This window comes from Capra hircus, chromosome 16 (assembly GCF_001704415.2).
Source record: "Capra hircus breed San Clemente chromosome 16, ASM170441v1, whole genome shotgun sequence".
NCBI lineage: Eukaryota > Metazoa > Chordata > Mammalia > Artiodactyla > Bovidae > Capra > Capra hircus.
In genome coordinates, this window is record NC_030823.1 from 54,001,907 (window position 1) to 54,021,932 (window position 20,026).

General features: G+C 41.1%; 1 protein-coding gene across 2 annotated transcripts in view; it reads left to right on the plus strand.

The window, feature by feature from the left end:
- RABGAP1L (RAB GTPase activating protein 1 like) overlaps positions 5,518-20,026 on the plus strand; it is a 719,827-nt gene continuing 705,318 nt past the window's right edge. For both annotated transcript variants that reach the window (XM_018060617.1, XM_018060618.1), the window contains exon 1: positions 5,518-5,702. The gene's annotated coding sequence lies outside the window, so the exon portion shown is untranslated. The remainder of the gene's footprint in view (positions 5,703-20,026) is intronic.

The following is a 20,026-nucleotide window of genomic DNA, read 5'->3' on the forward strand; positions in this document are numbered from 1 at the left end:
ACTAATGGTAAAGAACCCGCCTGCCAATGCAGGAGACGTAAGAGACACAGATTTCATCCCTAAGTCAGGAAGATCCCCTGGAGAGAGGGTATGGCAACCCACTCCAGTAGTCTTGCCTGGAGAAACCCATGGACAGAGGAGCCTTGCAGTTTATGGTCCAGAGGGTCTCACAGAGTTAGACATGACTGAAGCAACCCAGCTCAGAGTGGCAAAATTGTGAGGCTTACATGAGCACCATCATGTAGGCTTAGTATGACTTGCGTGAATTAGTCTGATGAAGCCTACATGATGGTGCTCATGAATTATTCTGAATTTTGGGCTTACCAGGTGGTGCTAGTGGTAAAGAACCCACCTGCCGATACAGGAGATGTAAGAGATGTGAGTTCGATCCCTGGATCAGGAAGATCCCCTGGAGGAAGGCATGGCAACCCCTGGAAAATCCCATGGACAGGGAGGAATGGCGGGCTCCTGTCCATAGGGTAACGAAAAATCGGACACTACTGAAGCCACTAAGCACGCAGGCACACGCAATCTGAATTTCAGCTCTACACAGAACTGTGAAATATAAAAATTTGTCTTCTACAATATATCTATGTTCTCTTTTTTAAAAAACATTTTTTTCATTTGGCTGCATCAGGTCTTAGCTGTGGCATGTGGGATAGTCTATCTTAGCTGTGGCATGTGCAAGCTTTCTTGCGGTTTGCAGAATCTTTTAGTCGCAGCAAGATGTAGGATCTAGCTCCTTGACCAGGAATCGAATGCAGGCCCTCTGCATTGGCAGTGCGGAGTCACCAGGGTCACCACCACTGGGTCACCAGGGAATAAGTCCCAACAATATATAGTCTCTTCTATTACATCTTTCTCTGTTGAGTCTTTCCTTCCTCAGGTTCCCATTGTCTCTTTTTCTATCTTTCCAATAGTAAAAAAACCACTTGAAACTCATATGATAAACTCATTTACACAAAATTACTGATACTCTTCTCAGTGAAAGCTGATTTAAACAGGGCAGAGGATTGAAGTGACAGTTTTTTTTTTTTTTTTAATGTAGTGATGGATTCTAAGGGATTAGGTTACCTAGTCAGGGAAGGATTTAGGGGATGGTGGTGGTGAAGTTTCTTTCAAGACCCTGTAGAATTTTATCAAGTAGGTTGTTACCTATTCATCCCATTGGAAGTGTATTCTTAGAAGTGTCAAAGAATGCAACTACAGCTTTTTCTTCTGTAACACGCATGGAAAATTTAGCTTCGGCTGCAAGCAACAAAAAGCCACATTCAAACTTTCTTAAATAGATAAGGAAATTTATTGGCTTAGGTAAGTTACTAAATGCAGAGGAAGGTTGTCGGTTGCATTCTGGGTTCACGCTTGTGTGTCATGTGTCAGCTTTAGGCTGGCTTCACTTATGGCAGCAAACTGGCTATACTAACTATGGGATTCACATTCATGCATCACACTCAGCAAAGAGAGACAGAGACAAAGAAAGGTGAGAGGGCACTTTTCTTCTCCCAACACAAGCTCGGGCCTTCCTTATACTGGACCAATTTAAATCCGTGTTAGCATCAATCACTGACAGAATCAGGTGAAGACCTGATTAGACAGATCGTGTGCCTCAGTTAGGGTCTACACTTGGAGCTGGGCCTATTCCCATTCAAATCATTAGCTGCCTTATAATTGCAGAGGGCTGGAAATGCACACGTGGGTGGGAATCAACCAATAATACTCATCATAAAAACAAGATAATACTCCACCTCGACTTCTCTGGTGGTACAGTGGATAAGAATCCACCTGCCAATGCAGGGGACATGGGTTCAATTTCTGGTCTGGAAATACCCCACATGCTTTGGAGCAACTAAAGCTGGTGTGCTGTAACTCCTGAAGCCCATATGCCTAGAGCCTGTGCTACATAACAAGAGAAGACACTGCAATGAGAAGCCCATTCACTGAAATGAAGAGCAGCTTGCGGTCACTACAACTAGAGAAAGACTGGGTGCAACAATGAAGACCCAGTGCAACTAAAAGATAATGAATAAATAAATAAAGCTATAAAAAGATTATGAGATCTTATTTTTTTTTTTAAAAATTCCACCTGCTTAAATACTATAGTTTAAATTCTTCTATTTTTGTTCAACATTGAACTTCTTTCCAGTTTTTGATATTCTGATATTTAAAATTGGAAACTGAAGACCCACATGGAAGAAACAGGGCAACGCGAGGTACAATAAGGAATGCAGAGACTTTGGAAAAGAGACAATACATGTTTTGTAGTTTTCTGTCCCCATGTGAAACTGTAATCCCACTGTTTCCAAATTTTCCACTTTTTAAAAAGAAGGCTGAAAAAAATGTGGAATCTTCTGGCTTTGAACTTTGGCTAACTTTTTAAGCACCATGCACGCTAAACAAAATAAATCTGTGGGTTAGATCTGGATCTAGGCCACTGGTTTCATGTTATGAATCATGTTAGAACATTTTATAACACCTTCCCTCAAAGTGAGAGCCTCAGTCCTCTTATGAACCAGGGCTGCTGGTGTATGTTTAATGCTAAGGAAGCCATAGTGGGGAGAGAAGTGAGCAGTACTCATTTTGTGAAGAACGCTTTGTTACTAGTTCTCTGGCATATACTTAGAACTGTTTTCCTGGTAGTGAGGATGCGTTTGTATCAAATCATCTTCACTGTCTCTTATCTGTGTTTTCCTGTGACTCGCCTCTTATCTAGGTTCTCTTGTGACATCTCTTATCTAAGTTCTATTGTGAGGAACAGCTCAGTTTTACAGAATGACCCCTCGTGATTAAGAGGTGTAACATGTGGCTACGGGACAGAGTACTTTTCCTTGTAGCAAGCTGGCACATCAATGATCCTATAATAGTGACTTAGCTGTTATGCTCCACTTTAATAGGACAATTAACTAGCAACAGCCAATGGTAGACATTCTTATGCTGCCAAAGGCTTGTGGTACTGAATATGGGAACACTAGGAACTAAAAAGCCTCTTGATGAAAGTGAAAGAGGAGAGTGAAAAAGTTGGCTTTAAGCTCAACATTCAGAAACTAAGATCACGGCATTTGGTCCCATCACTTAATGGGAAATAGATGGGGAAACAGTGGAAACAGTGTCAGACTTTATTTTTGGGGGTTCCAAAATCACTGCAGATGGTGACTGCAGCCATGAAATTAAAAGACGCTTACTCCTTGGAAGAAAAGTTATGACCAACCTAGATAGCATATTCAAAAGCAGAGATATTACTTTGCCAACAAAGGTCCATCTAGTCAAGGCTATGGTTTTACCAGTGGTCATGTATGGATGTGAGAGTTGGACTGTGAAGAAAGCTGAGCGCTGAAGAACTGATGCTTTTGAACTGTGGTGTTGGAGAAGACTCTTGAGAGTCCCTTGGACTGCAAGGAGGTCCAACCAGTTCATCTTAAAGGAGATCAGTCCTGAGTGTTCATTGGAAGGACTGATACTAAAGCTGAAGCTCCAATACTTTGGCCACCTCATGGGAAGAGTTGACTCATTGGAAAAGACCCTGATGCTGGGAGGGATTGGGGGCAGGAGGAGAAGGGGACGACAGAGGATGAGATGGCTGGATGGCATCATTGACTTGATGGACATGAGTCTGAGTGAACTCTGGGAGCTGGTGATGGACAGGGAGGCCTGGCGTGCTGCGATTCATGGGGTCGCAAAGAGTTGGACACGACTGAGCGACTGAACTGAGCTGAACTGAAACTTATTTTGAACTTATGATTTAAAACTTTTAGTTCCTTTTTTGGGGGGTCTGTTTCTTAGTGAGTGCAGATAATTGTCACGGTGTTGCCCTTTTTGTCAGAAAGCTTTTTTCCAGTTAGCAGATATCAGAAAGCAGAAACCATGTCATTTTCATCTGCTGACATCCTTGTGCCCAGTGTAAGTTTACTAATATTTTATTTAGTAGAGGCTCAGTACATACTTGTTGGCTTCTTTATTAATAGATACAGATGATCTGAGTTATTCTGACCTTAACCTTATTAAATACCAGAAGTTCAGCATTTACTGGGTCAGGCTCAGAGTTAGGTAATCTCTTGGGATACAGAGGTTAAAGGATTTCCTAGGAAGAAGCCCAGCACCTAGGAGAAATATTAAATAAATGTAATACTCTTGGTCTGTCCCAGCATCTATGAAAGTGAAAGTCCCTCAGTCCTGTTTGATTCTTTGCGACCCCATGGACTATATAGCGTATAGTCCACTATACCATATATGGAATTCTCCAGGCCAGAATACTGGAGTGGGTAGCCTTTCCCTTCTTCAAGGGATCTTCCTGACCCAGGAATTGAACCAGAGTCTCCTGCATTGCAGGTGGATTCTTTAGGGAGCTATCAGGGAACCCCTGAGCATCTATAGACATTTAAATTAGGGATTTCTCAAGGTAGCTTTTGGATCTAGGTGGGGAAATGAGTGCCGAAGAATTTAAGTAGGAGAGAGAATTTTAAACTAAAGAAGTCACTTTAGAGTGGAAATCATTGGATACATCTAATTCCTCCTGCGATGTCTTCACTTATTTATACAATAACATTTATGGAGTACTTTCTCTAAGTCAGACGCTCTGCTAGGCACGGTGGAAGATAAAAATGAAGCAGAGCCTCAAAAGATTCTTTAGTGGGCTAAAACGTCACACAAATTTACCCAGATGAGGCTGAATATATTCGGTGCCACAAACCTTTAGAAACAAAGTGCTAAGGAAATTCAAAAAAATTCCTGGTATTTTTTTTTTTGCCTCTAATATCTATGAAGAAGGATATCCACAGTTTAAGGATCAGTACAGTATTAGTCGATGAAAGAGTTGGCTTATTTTTTATCTCTGCTAGTTTATACCCCCAACTTTATTACCCCACAGGATAAAAAGGTGCAAATGAGGGTAAGTTTTCTTCATAAATACATAATAGTGCTTCCTGTTTAATCCCCACTGGTTATTTTCTTCAATCTCTCCTGAGTCCCACAGAAGGAACCTTTGTAAGCCCACAAGACATCTTGAAAGAGGCAGAGAAAAGAGTAACTGACTAGAAAAGTTAGAATTCTCTAAGGTGACTTCCCTGAGGAGTACTGGGCATTAAGAATGACAATATACGTAAACCAGGCTTATGAGCAAGAGCACAATCGCCCCAAAGTATAAAAGATCAGTAATCGCTGGGCAACGCTTCAACCCAACTCACTCGGAGATCAGGGTCGCCCTAGCGAACCCGCGCGGCTGGGCTCCCGGCATGGTTAAGCTCTGGGAAGTTCTGAAGGACCGCGAGCGTCTCTAGCCCCTTCCCGGGTCCCTACTCTTCACAGCCTAGGCGGGCCAGGTCTTCTCTCACAGACGTTAACCCAAACACCGCCAGGCGGGGACGTGTACGCGCGTGCGCGCCCGCCGCTCAGGGCAGAGAAGGCGCCTCCGCCGTCAGGAGCGCGCACGCCGCGCCGAGGGGCCCGGACGTGCGCGCTCCCGACACGTCATCATCACCACCACCACCACCACCTCCTCCTCCCTGACCCGCCCCCTCCCTCGCCTCTTCCTGCCGGGCGGTCCTCCTCCCCTCCTCTCTCAGCTCCCTCCGCCCTGTTCCCTCCGCCCTCCCAGGGCTTCGGCGGCGGCAGAGTGAACGGGACGGGCCGGGCCGCAGAACGCTGGGTGGCGGGTGCGACGCGGGCGCCTGGCAGAGTTGTTCCGGCCCTTCCCGCGGAGACGAGACGAGGTGAGGCGAGGGCGGCCTCGTAGGGGCCGACGGGCGCACCGGCGGCCCGGGGCCGCGGGCTGGGCTGGGGGTGTTGGCGCCGGGGCTGCGCCTGGGGAGGGTAGCTGTGGGGGCCGGGTCGGGACGGGATGCGAGAGGACCGCGGGAGGAAGGCTCGGGACTGTCGGTGGTTCCGCGGACATCGGTGGTTCTCCCGGGCGGCCGCTCCTCGCGGCCGGGGCGGGTCGGCGGGCGGGCGGGGTCGGCGCCCCTCACCTGGGGGCGGGGGTGGTGACTTGGGCGCTCGCCTCCAGATGTGCCCTTCTGACACTGCCGCCGGCTGCTGCCGGGATCGCTGTCCCAGCAGCCCCACGTCCGGGGGTGGGGGTGGGCGTGTGGTGAGAGTATTTTCTTACCCACGTTCAGGCATCTGTTCGTGACCACGTCTCGCCCTCGCGCTCCCCCTGTCTCCGCCAGGCACTTTGCTCCGCTCCTGCTGTTGATGCTTGTGGTTTTGCTGGCTGGGATGGGCTGCGTGCTGGGCAGATCTCTACCTGTACGGAATGCCCCGCTTCAAAGTTGACCGCCTGACCATGCCAAACATCCCTCTTCCAGGTCGTGGGTGTTCAGTGTCCTGATAACTGAGTTAAAGTTTCTGAGACTGGACTAGTACTTTGCACTGGTCGCCAGCGGTGCAGGGCTGGGCAGTGCGTCAGCATGTGGAAAGGGGCCACTGGCCAGCGGGGAGGTGTTCGGGTGCTAGGGAACTGGACCGATAGGATTGTTTCTGATCCCAGGGCAGTGTGTCCAGGTGCTTGTGTATTGTCCCTGTACTTCTTAGATAGGATCAGTTTAGAAAACGTACCGAAATTTACGTGGTCACTTGTAGAATTGAGAGTTTCATGTAAGTGACGAGAAATGCCAACCTCATTTTGCTGATGGTAAGGACAGTTTTCACTTGCCTGATAGATTTCAACGCTGACTGGAAACTTGATTTCAAGGTCTGCAGTTCTGGTGCTGGAAAGTTTAGGGATTTTAAAAAATACGTTTAAATTTTCCTGCGTGTACTGGGGAGATAGATAGTTGCTTTTTATAATTCTGAAAACACCTTATTACGGAAACCTGACTTTTCTCATAATAGTGTTTATGTGTGGCTTCTGCTGCACTTCTGTAGAATATCTGCGCATTTGTAGAATGATGGCAGAAGATACTAACATGATGTTTGCTTGTGGTAAAATTAGAAGTGGATTTTTGCCCATGGAAAATACTGACCCACAAGTTACCAGTATTGGAAAACTGGCCTGTGATTCATTATCTCAACAGAGTCCCATGTGAAACTGACAATGAAACTACAAAGGAGAAAGACCAGGTGAATTTAATGTATACATTATCTTCAAATTGTATTAAATGCTTGTTTGGTTGGGGAGTTAGTTGAGACTGAGACTGGAGTCTTCAATCAGGTCAAAGTGTGCCCTGATATTTTGTATTGACAGGTTATCTGGGGAGAAGTGATGTAGCTGGGCAGTCTTTATATGTGAATGTATTACATAGCCTACATTATATTCTATGAAGCTGGAAACAAAGTAGTAGGTCCCAGTACTATTGGGACATAGTGAATATATCAACCAGCATAAAAGGTGTAAATGTGTGACTTTTTTTTTTTTGACCTGTTATTTGATGAAGATTTTTATATATTATTGTTGCAATGTTCTGTGAATTTTTGTGTCCTTGCTAATTGTTTCATAATTCAGATAATTTTCTTTTCACCTTAGTGTTTATTATGGTGTTTTAAAACTTGAGTAACAGAATTTTATTGGGTATGTGAGACAGTTTCTATGTTTTATCAGCTCACCAGTTATAAATTTGTGATTTCTAAAAACTTAAAATTTTCTTTGCCTTAACCCAAAGTTGAGCTCGTTCAGTTAGTATATATTTATTTGAACTCAGATGATACAGCATTGAAGCTCAAAGTCCTTTTATCCGTTCTTTTGGAGTAATCACAAGAAGGAGTTTTCTTGTGCCAAGTTAAAATATTGTGAGTGGGAGCTAACAAGGCTTTGAGAAATTAGCTTTGAAGAGAGTAGTAGCTAAGTAGCAAAACTTTCTTGTTTTGATGGTGTAGAAATTGGTCTGAATTCTAGCCTGTTGTTGTCTTGAAGTGGTGTGTGGTCTTAATGACTGAATAGAGGATGTTTGGAGGATGGAGATACTGTAGGCTAAGGGATCCCCAGGCACAGGGTTTTCTTTTTGCTGTGTCTCACAAGTTTTAATGAGTTGCTACATGTGTATAGCTCTCGTATGTGTGTTTATATGTTTTCAGTTGCTCAGTTGTGTCCCGTTTTTTGCCATCCTATGGACTATAGCCCTCCAGACTTCCCTGTCCATGGGATTTATCAGGCAAGAATACTGGAGTGGGTTTCCATTTCCTCCTTCAGGGAATCTCCCTGACCCAGGGATCGAACCCATGTTTTCTACATTGCAGGTGGATGTTTACTGCTGAGCCACTAGGGAAACCAAGGTATAGCGCTTACTTTCTATACATAGGTCAGCCAGTGGACGTGAGCATGACCAGCAGCCCCAGGCTATTCCAGCCTCTGGTACAGCCTCTTATAGAGATGGTCTTATGAGCATTTGGCACCACAGATAGTGGAGGCAAAGAAAATATTGACTAGAGCCTGAGTATGGTAAAACACTCAGTTTTTAAGGCAAGGTTTAATATTGTGACCATGAAGAAAGACATTGCTTGACTTGACTCTTGGCTTTTCAAAGAATCGGACATGACTGAGCGACTGAACTGAATAATTTTCACTTGATGGTCAATATTTGAAATTGGGTAGAAGTACCTACCAGCGGACCCTAATAAGGAATAGTTAATGGAATTAAGCAGAACTTGTATCTCAACATTCTCTTTTTCATACTTCATTTACTTTCCATATTGTACTCATGCAACAGATAGGATACTACAATTGAGTATTGCCAGTTTGTGTTCATGCTGACTTCTTTTTTTCATCTTTTGTATTTTTTTGGTGTAATTTTTGGGATTTTCCTGGGAAACTTCTGTGCATATATTCAATTGATTTGGAGTTAGATTTGAGCTAGCATTATTAGCCTGCTTGAAATTCTGAGCTTCCTTGTTTTCTAAATAACCTTAAAAATAGAAAATACAATTCTTTATAAACACTCAGGAAAAATCTGGTTACAGACTGTGTTGTGATAGACATAGTACAGCCCAAAATGTATTCAATAAACTTTACTTCTCACCCAGTTTAGTAAGCTTAAGTAAGAAGAAAATAAGAAAGTATGTTTTTCAATAAAAGCCTGATTTTCCCAGAATATCAAGTCTAACAACTGTTTGCTGTGCTATTTTTCCCCTTGCCTATTCTAAATTCAACAAGTACTACATGTCTCTAGTCCCTGGCAAAAACTTAATTTTAGTAGTAGGGGATTCTCAGTAATGGAAGTCTATTGAGGGATGCAGGCTTGTGCTGGAGAATTTAACAGGGAAACATCAGGGATGGAAATTCACCTTTTTATAGCTCTGGTTTTCTTTGTACCCAGGTTCTAAGCAAGGGCTTCCCTGGTGGCTCAGTAGTAAAGAATCAGCCTGCAGTGTAGGAAATGCGGGTTAAATCCCTGGGTAGAGAAGATCCCCTGGAGAAGGAAATGGCTACCCATTCCAATATTCTTGCCTGGGAAACCCCACGGACTGAGGGGCTTGGGAGGCTACAGTCCATGGATTGCAAAGAATTGGACAGGACTGAGCGACTGAACAAAAACAACAAGGTTCTTGGGTGGGTGAAGGGCACATATTCACAATTACATGACCTTTTTTCATACTATAGGTTTCCTTTTCCTTTCCTGCTGTCTCCCCTAATCCTTTGCTAAATGAGCCATTGCAACTAGTAGGAAGATGTAGCCCTCGGTTTTAACTGAACAAAGGCTGAAAACCTTGGTCTTTTGCTAATACTTCCTAAGCCAAATTTTCACTTCCTGTAATTTGCCTTCTGGTGATACCAGTAGGCATCTCTCATTTTTGAAGAGACATACAAATTTTGATGTTGAGATTACATATGTAACTAAGAGTGCAATTTATTGCATTGTGTAGTACACATAGAAGAGGACTAGGAGATTGTTTAGCTGAACATTTATGAACGGTTTTGACTGTGACTCACAGTGAGAAATAGATTTTATACCCATTCACCATGCGCGCGCACACAGACACACGAAGTTGAAAGAAAATTTTGGTGAAGTAATACTTGTCGTTTTAGGCCTTCGCTGGAGCTGGCTTATCAGTTGACTTGTAAGAGTAGTTATGTCTCTCTCTCCACCTAGGTGCATGTGTAGCTTGAAATTGGCTTTGGTAGGAGTATTTACACCAGGGACATCAACAGATGTTACAATTCAGAGCTTTTTTCTCTCCTTTGGATAGCCAGTTAAATATTCACAGTGTACCACTTCACTGCCTACAACATACTTTGATATTTTCTACTTTATTTCTTTTTATTAAAAAGATAATGCTGGGTTTTGATGCCAAAATTGATTTTACAGCCTGATAATGGATAACCATCGATGGTTAAAAACTGGCTTAGTCCACCTTCTTGACTTTGTGGATGAAAACACTAAAAAATTGAAGTTCAAGGTCACATAGCTAGTCATTAGCAAAGGGGGGGTCTGTGGACTCCTAATCTGGAGTTAGAGCTAGTGGATTTATCTCTTTTCCTAACTCATGGAACTCAGAGAGTTTAATATGTGTAAAATGTGTTAAGCAGTTTGAACAGAGATGAATAAGGCATGAACCTTGACCCTGAAGCTTTATGCTTGTGTGGGAGATTAAATATGGAAATGAAGATAATGTAAGGCAGAAAGTAATATGTAGTAAAGAGATAAAGATAAGGAGGTACAAGTTAGAGAGAGGAGGGAGGGATTACCTTTAGTTGTAAGGATATGGGATGAGGTGACATTTAAACCATGCTTTGAAGAATGGGTAGGATTTGGACATGTGGAAATAGGACGCATAGTAAATAGAGAAAGGTCTTTCTGGGCCAGGGTGATCAAAGGTATAGAGGGAAAGAGCTAGGTAAGAAAGAGTCAGAACCAAATGGTGAAGAGCCTGAATGCCAGTTTTCCTTTCTGTTTTTCAGCTTGTCTTTCACTTTTGTCTCTGCAGTCATTTGGTACTCACTTCTTAACGTTCAATAAGCTCTGTATGCTTTGCTCCTGACTTGACTATGACCCAGAGAGCACTTAAGTATCCTTAGAGTAAAAGCTGAGGGAAAAATTATTAGTGTAAGAGAAACAAAGTTGAGTATACCAATCCTAAAACTGTTGGAAAGAAAGGGAAAACATTTTCTTTGTAAGGACATACCATTATTTTTTGTTTTGCCAAATAGCATCAGATTGGCTATAGCAGGAAGCAGTTTTGAAAGTCTTTTTAAAGCACCTTCTAAAATGTGCTTTCTAAATGACTGGGTCTTAATTTGGAGGCAGGTTTGGCTTAGGCAGAAAGGCAGTTGATACAGATCCACAGCTGAGCTGACTAGTTTTCAGAATTTAGGACAGCAAAGCAGGGTATTCATACCACAGCCAGTTGTGAAGGCTTGCTAGATTCTTTACTCAAGTAGTTCTTTGATTTCAGCATTTATGTCTTTGACAACCTGTACGACTGGGGATGTTTTAAAGTCCTGGATGGAGCTTGCTTTGTTCCATACGGGAAATGAAGACAAATGACAGTATGTTGTGTCTGTTAATGAAACTGATTCTCAAGATTTTCTGCCTGTTGAAGATTTCATACTCACTGCTTCTAATTAAAATGATGCACAGTCAATTTGAAGAAGCTTTACTTCTCTTTGACCTACCAGTTCTATAAAGTAAAAGCCCTTTTAGATTGTTGCCAGGTAACACATACAGACTGCTGGAAGTGTGTGGAAAATTTTGGTAATCTTGGTAATGAAGTTGCTGTAGTAAAAAAAAAAAAAAAACAACAAAACTTCTTGGTAATAAGTTGGATTACTTCTGGATGGTTGACAAGGAATTTTGGGGTTGAGATTTGGTTCCAAAATAAATATGAATGAATGTCTTTGCCATACTGTTTTACTCATTTAAAGTTCTGATATGTATATTGTCCTGTTACTGTAGGTTTTAGCAGTTTCACGTGAACTGCTTCACAAGATAGCACATCCCAAATAGCGTGATAAGAGTTTAGAGGCAGCATGCTTCAGATACTTCACACCACTTGAATGGTGCAGCTAATCATGTCAGCACAGAGGTAGGTTTTTTTTTTTTTAACATGTTAGGTTTTTACAAATTGAGTTTATTAAAATTTTCTACTATGAGTTTTTTTTGTGTGTATGTGGTACACAGTGTTATTAAACTATGCAAACATTTTCCTAAACACATATACATTGATGTGTATGTATAACACACACGCCACCCACCAATTGTTGGAATTTTTGGTGAGAATACAGTCTACCTGGTAAATGACTAAAAGTAAGTGATTTGGCTCTTTGAAGACTTATCTCTTAAGTCACAAATATAAGAGCCATGCACACCCAGTGGGTTTTTTTTTTCTTTGTATGCCACATTTCCAGGAAAGTAGCACGTTTTAGAAGTCAAGCGTAGAATTCATTTGTACCAGTGAAGGAGTTCCGAATTTCACCCTTTCCCTGTGTTTTATGTGCACCTGTATTCTGCCCTCATTATCAGCAGTAGGAAAAATTGTATGTATGCATGTTCAGACACTCAGTTTGTGACCCCGTGGACTGTATAGCTCATTAGGCTCTTCTTTCCATGGGATTTCCCAGGCAATAATACTGGAGTGGGCTGCCATTTCCTCCTCTAGGGGAATCTTCCTGACCTAGGGATTGAACTGTGTTTCCTGCATTGGCAGGCAGATTCTTTACCATTGAGCCACCAGAGAAGCCAGGCAAAAAATTACAGGACCTTAAAAATCAAACTTCCACCAGAGGGGATGCAAATAACAAACACTATTTTTAGAGAAAATACAAACTTGTGGTTTTTCAGTTTTGAAGGTTTAAGAGAAGTGTAACGTTAGTTTTTGATAAACAATGTTGAGTGTTTATTCTGTGCTTCAAGATGTACTTTGTCATTTTTGAACCCCATTTCTAAGAGCATTGTATAAATGCAAATGTTTGTTAGAGTGGTTATTAGGTATTTCCTTCAATAGTTTCTCTTTAGTAAATTTATCTTGATAAGACACTTGGGATAAATTATTTCTTTGTTAGTGAGAAGTCAACCTCTGAAGGGAGACTGTACATATACTGGCAGATGATATGGTTTCTTAGGTTGTTTTATAGTAATTTTGTTGTCTCAGCAGCTAATAGCCATCAGACCTTAATCATTTATTATTTTATTTCCACAGAGGTCTTCTCTTATGGGCTGTATTCTTTCATTTAAAATCTGTCTCATATTTTGCCCTACTGTTAGTGGTCAGGTTTGGACTAATGTTAAAGACTTTGTGCTAGTCTTTCTATGCAAAGATGTTGCTTATCAAGTTGGTACTAAATTGTATTTTAGTTAATGTCCTCCTTCCTGCATCTATTTTTTTCTCTTAATATTGTAGAATCTTCTTTTAACGCTAAGCTGAGCTTCCTGGTAAAGTTAATGGGAAAAATGAAGTTAGATGTTATTATTCAAATATTTGGACCACCTGTTTGCTAGTACTAGTGAACCTATAAAAATTTTTTTGCATAAGTTTGTTTGTTCAGTTCAGTTAAGTCACTCAGTCGTGTCCGACTCTTTGAGACCCCATGAGTCGCAGCACGCCAGGCCTATCTGTCCATCACCAACTCCCGGAGTTCACCCAGACTCGCATCCATTGAGTCAGTGATGCCATCCAGCCATCTCATCCTCGGTCATCCCCTTCTCCTCCTGCCCCCAATCCCTCCCAGCATCAAAGTCTTTTCCAATGAGTCAACTCTTCCCATGAGGTGGCCAAAGTACTGGAGTTTCAGCTTTAGCATCATTCCTTCCAAAGAAATCCCAGGGTTGATCTCCTTCAGAATGGACTGGTTGGATCTCCTTGCAGTCCAAGGGACTCTCAAGAATCTTCTCCAGCACCACAGTTCAAAAGCATCAATTCTTCGGCGCTCAGCCTTCTCCACAGTCCAACTCTCACATCCATATATGACGACTGGAAAAACTATAGCCTTGACTAGACAGACCTTAGTCGGCAAAGTAATATCTCTGCTTTTGAATATGCTCTCTAGGTTGGTCATAACTTTTCTTCCAGGGAGTAAGCGTCTTTTAATTTCATGGCTAAGTCATATCCAACTTTTTGTGACCCCATGGACTACAGCATGCCAGGCTCACAGTCCTTCACTATCTCCCAGAGTAATGAGTCTAGGCCTCTAATTATGTATTTATTTTATTTGATTACTTAATCACTCTGCTGTACACCTGAAACCACTTTTTAAATCAACTATTCTTCAATTAAAACACACACACACACACACGCACCCCCACACACACACACACCCGCCCCCCACACACACCCCCACACCCCCACACACACCCACCCCCCCTTCACGACCCAGATAATCATGATGCTGTGATCACTCACCTAGAGCCAGACATCCTGGAATGGGAAGTCACGTAGGCCTTAGGAAGCATCACTATGAATAAAGCTAGTGGAGGTGATGGAATTCCAGTTGAGCTGTTTCAAATCCTAAAAGATAATGCTGTGAAAGTGCTGCACTCAATATGCCAGCAAGTTTGGAAAACTCAGCAGTGGCCACAGGACTGGAAAAGTTCTGTTTTCATTCCAATCCCAAAGAAAGGCAATGCCAGAGATGCTCAAACTACCGCACAATTGCACTCATCTCACATGCTAGTAAAGTAATGCTCAAAATTCTCCAAGCCAGGCATCAGCAATATGTGAACCGCGAACTTCCACATGTTCAAGCTGGATTTAGAAAAGGCAGAGGAACCAGAGATCAAATTGCCAACATCCGCTGGATCATGGAAACAGCAAGAGAGTTCCAGAAAAACATCTATTTCTGCTCTATTGACTATGCCAGTGCCTTTGACTGTGTGGATCATAATAAACTGGAAAATTCTGAAAGAGATGGGAATACCAGACCACCTGACCTGCCTCCTGAGAAACCTGTTATGCAGGTCAGGAAGCAACAGTTAGAACTGGACATGGAACAACAGACTGGTTCCAAATAGGAAAAGGAGTACGTCAAGGCTGTATATTGTCACCATGCTTATTTAACTTATATGCAGAGTACATCATGAGAAACACTGGGCTGGAGGAAGCACAAGCTGGAATCAAGATTGCCGGGAGAAATATCAATAACCTCAGATATGCAGATGACACCACCCTTATGGCAGAAAGTGAAGAGGAACTAACGAGCCTCTTGATGAAAGTGAAAAAGTTGGCTTACAGCTCAACATTCAGAAAACTAAGATCATGTCATCTGGTCCCATCACTTCATGGCAAATGGATGGGAAAACAGTGGAAACAGCGGCTGACTTTATTTTTTTTCTGGGCTCCAGAATCACTGCAGATAGTGACTGCAGCCATGAAATTAAGACTCTTACTCCTTGGAAGGAAAGTTGTGACCAACAAGGGATAGCATATTAAAGAGCAGAGACATTACTTTGCCAACAAAGGTCCATCTAGTCAAGGGTATGGTTTTTCCAGGGGTCATGTATGGATGTGAGAGTTGGACCATAAAGAAAGCTGAGTGCCGAAGAATTGATGCTTTTGAACTGTGGTGTTGGAGAAGACTCTTGAGAGTCCCTTGGACTGCAAGGAGATCCAACCAGTCCATCCTAAAGGAGATCAGCCCTGGGTGTTCATTGGAGGGACTGTGTTGAAGCTGAAACTTCAATACTTTGGCCACCTGATACGAAGAGCTGACTCATTTGAAAAGACCCTGATGCTGGGAAAGATTGAGGGCAGGAGGAGAAGGGGATGACAGAGGATGAATGGTTGGATGGCATCACTGACTCTATGGACATGGGTTTGGTTGGACTCCGGGAGTTGGTGATGGACAGGGAGGCCTGGCGTGCTGTGGTTCATGGGGTCGCAAAGAGTTGGACACGACTGAGCAACTGAACTGAACACACATATAAATATATATATAATTTTTGATTATTTTCAGTTGTAGGTTATTATGAGATATTGAATATAATTCTCGGTACTATATACTAAGTCCTAGTTGTTTATTTTCTGTATAGTAGTGTGTATATGTTAATACCAAACACTCAGTTTATCCCTCCCACCCTCTTTTTCCCCTTTGGTAACCATAAGTTTTCTCTGCCTGTGAGTCTATTTCTGTTCTGTAAATAAGTTCATTTGTATCACTTTTTAGATTCCACGTATAATATCTGATATCATATGATATTTGTCTTTCTTTGGAATATTTCACTTAGTATGATAATCTCTAGGTCCGTCTGTGTTTTTGCAAATGGCATTATGGCTGAGTAATATTCCATTGTGTATATATACACCACATCTTTATCCATTCATCTGACAGTGGATACTTCGGTTGCTTCCATGACTTGGTTTTTATAAATAGTGCTGCTGTGAACAGTGGGGTGTTCTGATTTTTTTAAAATTCTGACATGCATTTTATATTTCTTGTTGGCACTGTCAATAGTTTTGATAGGTGAAACAGGTTTCTCTCCTTGCACTTGATTTCACAAACAATAAAATAGCAATCTCTACCATATGAAGATACCAGATAAAGGTTTTAAAGGATAATCCAATAATAGTAGTTCATAGAAACTAGTTCATTTAGCAATTAATGTGATGCTTCTCATTTTACTTGTAAGTTTCATTATGTTTACATGCTAAGTCATGGTGGAACTTTATTATGTGCCATTGAGAATTAATTTTTCTAGATAGAGAACTTCAGTAATTTTTATACTTGTGAAAATTTCATTTGGAAGAGGAGCATGATAGTAGATTTTATACATTATGGTTGGTCAAATTGAATGGAAAAAAACATGTGCGTTAAGCCACAAATTACTGAGAACATTTTTTGGTTTTGTGGAAGACAAGGTAGGTAGGGCCTAAGAGCTCAATTCTTGATGTAGTGTTGCAATGAAATTCTGAGAGCGTAAGTGATTTGCCACAGTTTTTCCTCTTTGCATAATAATAATAACAAAAACTAACATTATTGAGTGTGAATGGGTTAGTTATTCTGTAAGATAATGTGCATTATGTAGTTAATCTTCACAATAACTACCTGAGGTAGGAACTATTACAGTGTCCAGTTTGCAGGTAAAGGAACAGGCTTAGAGAAGGTCATAACTTATGATTACATAGCTCATAAGAGGCAAGTCTCTTTCGCTCCTAAATTACTTCATAGCAACTCTCAACTGCTACTCTATATTGATGATTTCTTTAAATGGGGTTGATGATACTTGCCTTGAGTGTTTCATAGGGTAATTATGAGAACCTAAGAAGGTAAGATTTACAACAGGGAACCTATAAATGTGCCTGGTGTTTTCATTTTACTGGGAAATTTTTTGAGACGCCAAAGAAGTCTTTGAAATAGATAAACACATATATTACTTTTAATCACTAAAATAAGTCAAACCATAAAATAAATCGAGTAAGCAGATTTTGATAGGCTGCTGTCTGAACAGCAGAAGACATATTTTGTGTGGGTCCAGAGGATCAGTGAGTGAAAGGCAAGTGGAGGCAGAAATGTAGGGATGTATTGAGTAGAAAGTGGATTGGATCATCTCTAGCAACCTGAATTCTTTCTGCAATGAGGAGGAGTATTAAATAACATTAGGTGACCTCAGAGATGCTTCCAACAGCAGGATCTATGAGTGTTTGTAATGTGTGACTTTTATTTTATTCTTGTACCTCAAAATAGCTAGATATACCCCCAAAACTTTTTATTTTAGCTTGGATAATTAACAATCACTGTTCTTTAAATGTCAGTTTATTTATTTGTTTGCACTGAGGGTGGAAAAATATATTATGGTTGCCTGGAGAGAATATATTTATGTATTTTGCTTTCTTCCCCACAAGATAAACAGATTTTTTTGAGGGTGCAGTGGGTAAAACAGCTTAATAGTATATTGTTGCTTGCTTGCACTTAATACTTTTCTTGTGATTTTCCCTCAAATTTAGATTTAATAAGTGTGTATTTCCACATGAAAGTTACCATTATGAGTATGAAACGTCATTTTTATTGTATCGGGTGTTACAGTTTTATGGCTCTTTATACAGTTGGTTTCATTCTCTGACACTGTTTTATTCAGCAGGCGTTTGTAAGGCAAGGAAAGGATTCAATGCTTGAGAAGCAGAGATAAGAGACAGTTAAGGAAATGACAGTCATATTGGAGAAACATACAAGTACAGTGGAGTGTAGCCAGGATGGGGGCAGTGTAGAATGTGTCTTACAGGAAAGCTTCAGAGGGTTCTGTAACCTGATCTGAGTTGAGTTTAAAGAAGGTGAGAGGCGCATCTTAAGGTATGAAAATTTGAAGTTGTAACTCTTTACTTTACTTGGGTAGACCCAGTAGCTCCTTATCTTCTTCTCGAAAGACGCAGAAACCCCCAAATGGATGTAATTTTTTATAAGTAATTACTTAAAAATAAAGCTGTCACTGAGAACTTACTTTTATTTTATATATGATGCTGTGGTTTCTAAAATAGCAGATTAAAAAGAATAATATAGAATTGAAATGGTGTCATAAATATACATACTGATAATAACAGATTGCTGACATTGATAGCAAGGAAGAAATAGGAAAAACTATACACACACACAACCCAACTCTAAAAACCATAGATAGTAAAGGAAAACAGTCTTGCGCATCTATTTAGCTTTGGGTATCTGTTGTATTTCTAGTAGTATATATAGAATAATAATGAAAGTTTGTCATGTTCTCTCTTACAAGAGAAGGTTGAATGTATGGTCTGTATAGTTCATTTATGAAGGCATGAAAGTTTTTTCTTAGAAAGATTTTAAAATATGAAATAGTGTGAAAACCAGAGGGTAAACTCTTATGTTAGTTATCAAATTGTTTATCTTGAGTGATTGATTTCCAAAGGGCTTTGAATAACCTTAGATTTAGTTTTTTTCTTATATATGACACATCTTTGTTGTTGTCTATTGCTCAGTCATATCTGACCCTTTTTGCAGCCCCTCCGTCCAGGCTCCTCTGTACATAGAATTCTCTAGACAAGAGTAGTTTGCCATTCCCTTCTCCAGGGGATCTTCCCAACCCACATACTGAACCCATGTCTCTTGCATTGCAGGTGGATTCTTTACTACTGAGCCACCGGGGAAGACCATATGACGCATAGACTGCATCTTTTATGGAATATTAGACATAGTTCAGACAGTAAAGAGTCTGCCTTCAATGCAGGAGACCCAAGTTTGATCCCTGGGTTGGGAACATCCCTTATAGGAGGGCATGGCAACCCACTCCAGTATTCTTGCCTGGAAAATTCCATGGATGGAGGAGCCTGGCAGGCTACAGTTCACAGGATCGCAAAGAGTTGGACACAACTGAGAGACTTCTCTTTCTTTCACTTTCAGACATAGTTCAGCACAGTCTTTGCTGTGTAACATTGGCTAGAAATTATTTGCTTGCATTGTTCATTCGCTAAGTCCTGTGTGACTCTTCTGTGACCCCATGGACTATAGCCCACCAGGCTCCTCTTCCAGGGGTTCTCCAGGCAACAGTACTGGAGTGGGTTGCCATTTCCTTCTCCAGGTATTTGCTTATATAAAATATCAGACTTAGGATTCTTGACCATTTGGCTATCAAGTCCTTTTGAGAGTATGGACCAGGTTATTTTTCTCTTCTGGATGACTTACAGTTGTCTCTCTCAGTCTAGATGCTATCATCTTGAAAGCCTTCACTGAGATTGTAGACTGTTAGAAATCTGTTAGATATCTCTTATCTGTGTTTTTGGAGCATCTTATTTTCCTCCCTGTTGTGATACTAATGACATTGCATTGTAGCTTGTCTGTTTCTACTTTAGACTACAGTATAGGCTTTTTGAGAACAAAAGCTATTTTGTCCAGGGCTCTGGAATTGGTCTCCCCTCGATTTGAATCTTGGCTGTGTGTGGCATTGGGGAAATTATCTGTAAAATGGGGATAATCGTACTACATAGAGTTATTTATTTTGAATATGTTAATGAGTGTAGAGGAGAAATAACATAGTTTCTGGCACATTGTTTAGTTCTCAGAAATGTTTCTTCCACCTTTTTTTTTCTTATTGTGTCTGGCATTTACTTTTAAATGCTTTTAAAAGTATTACTACAGTAGTACTTTTAAGGTGGTTTTGTAAACTGTGTTAGAGCTCATTTGGATCTATCATTAACATTATTAAATGAAAATTTC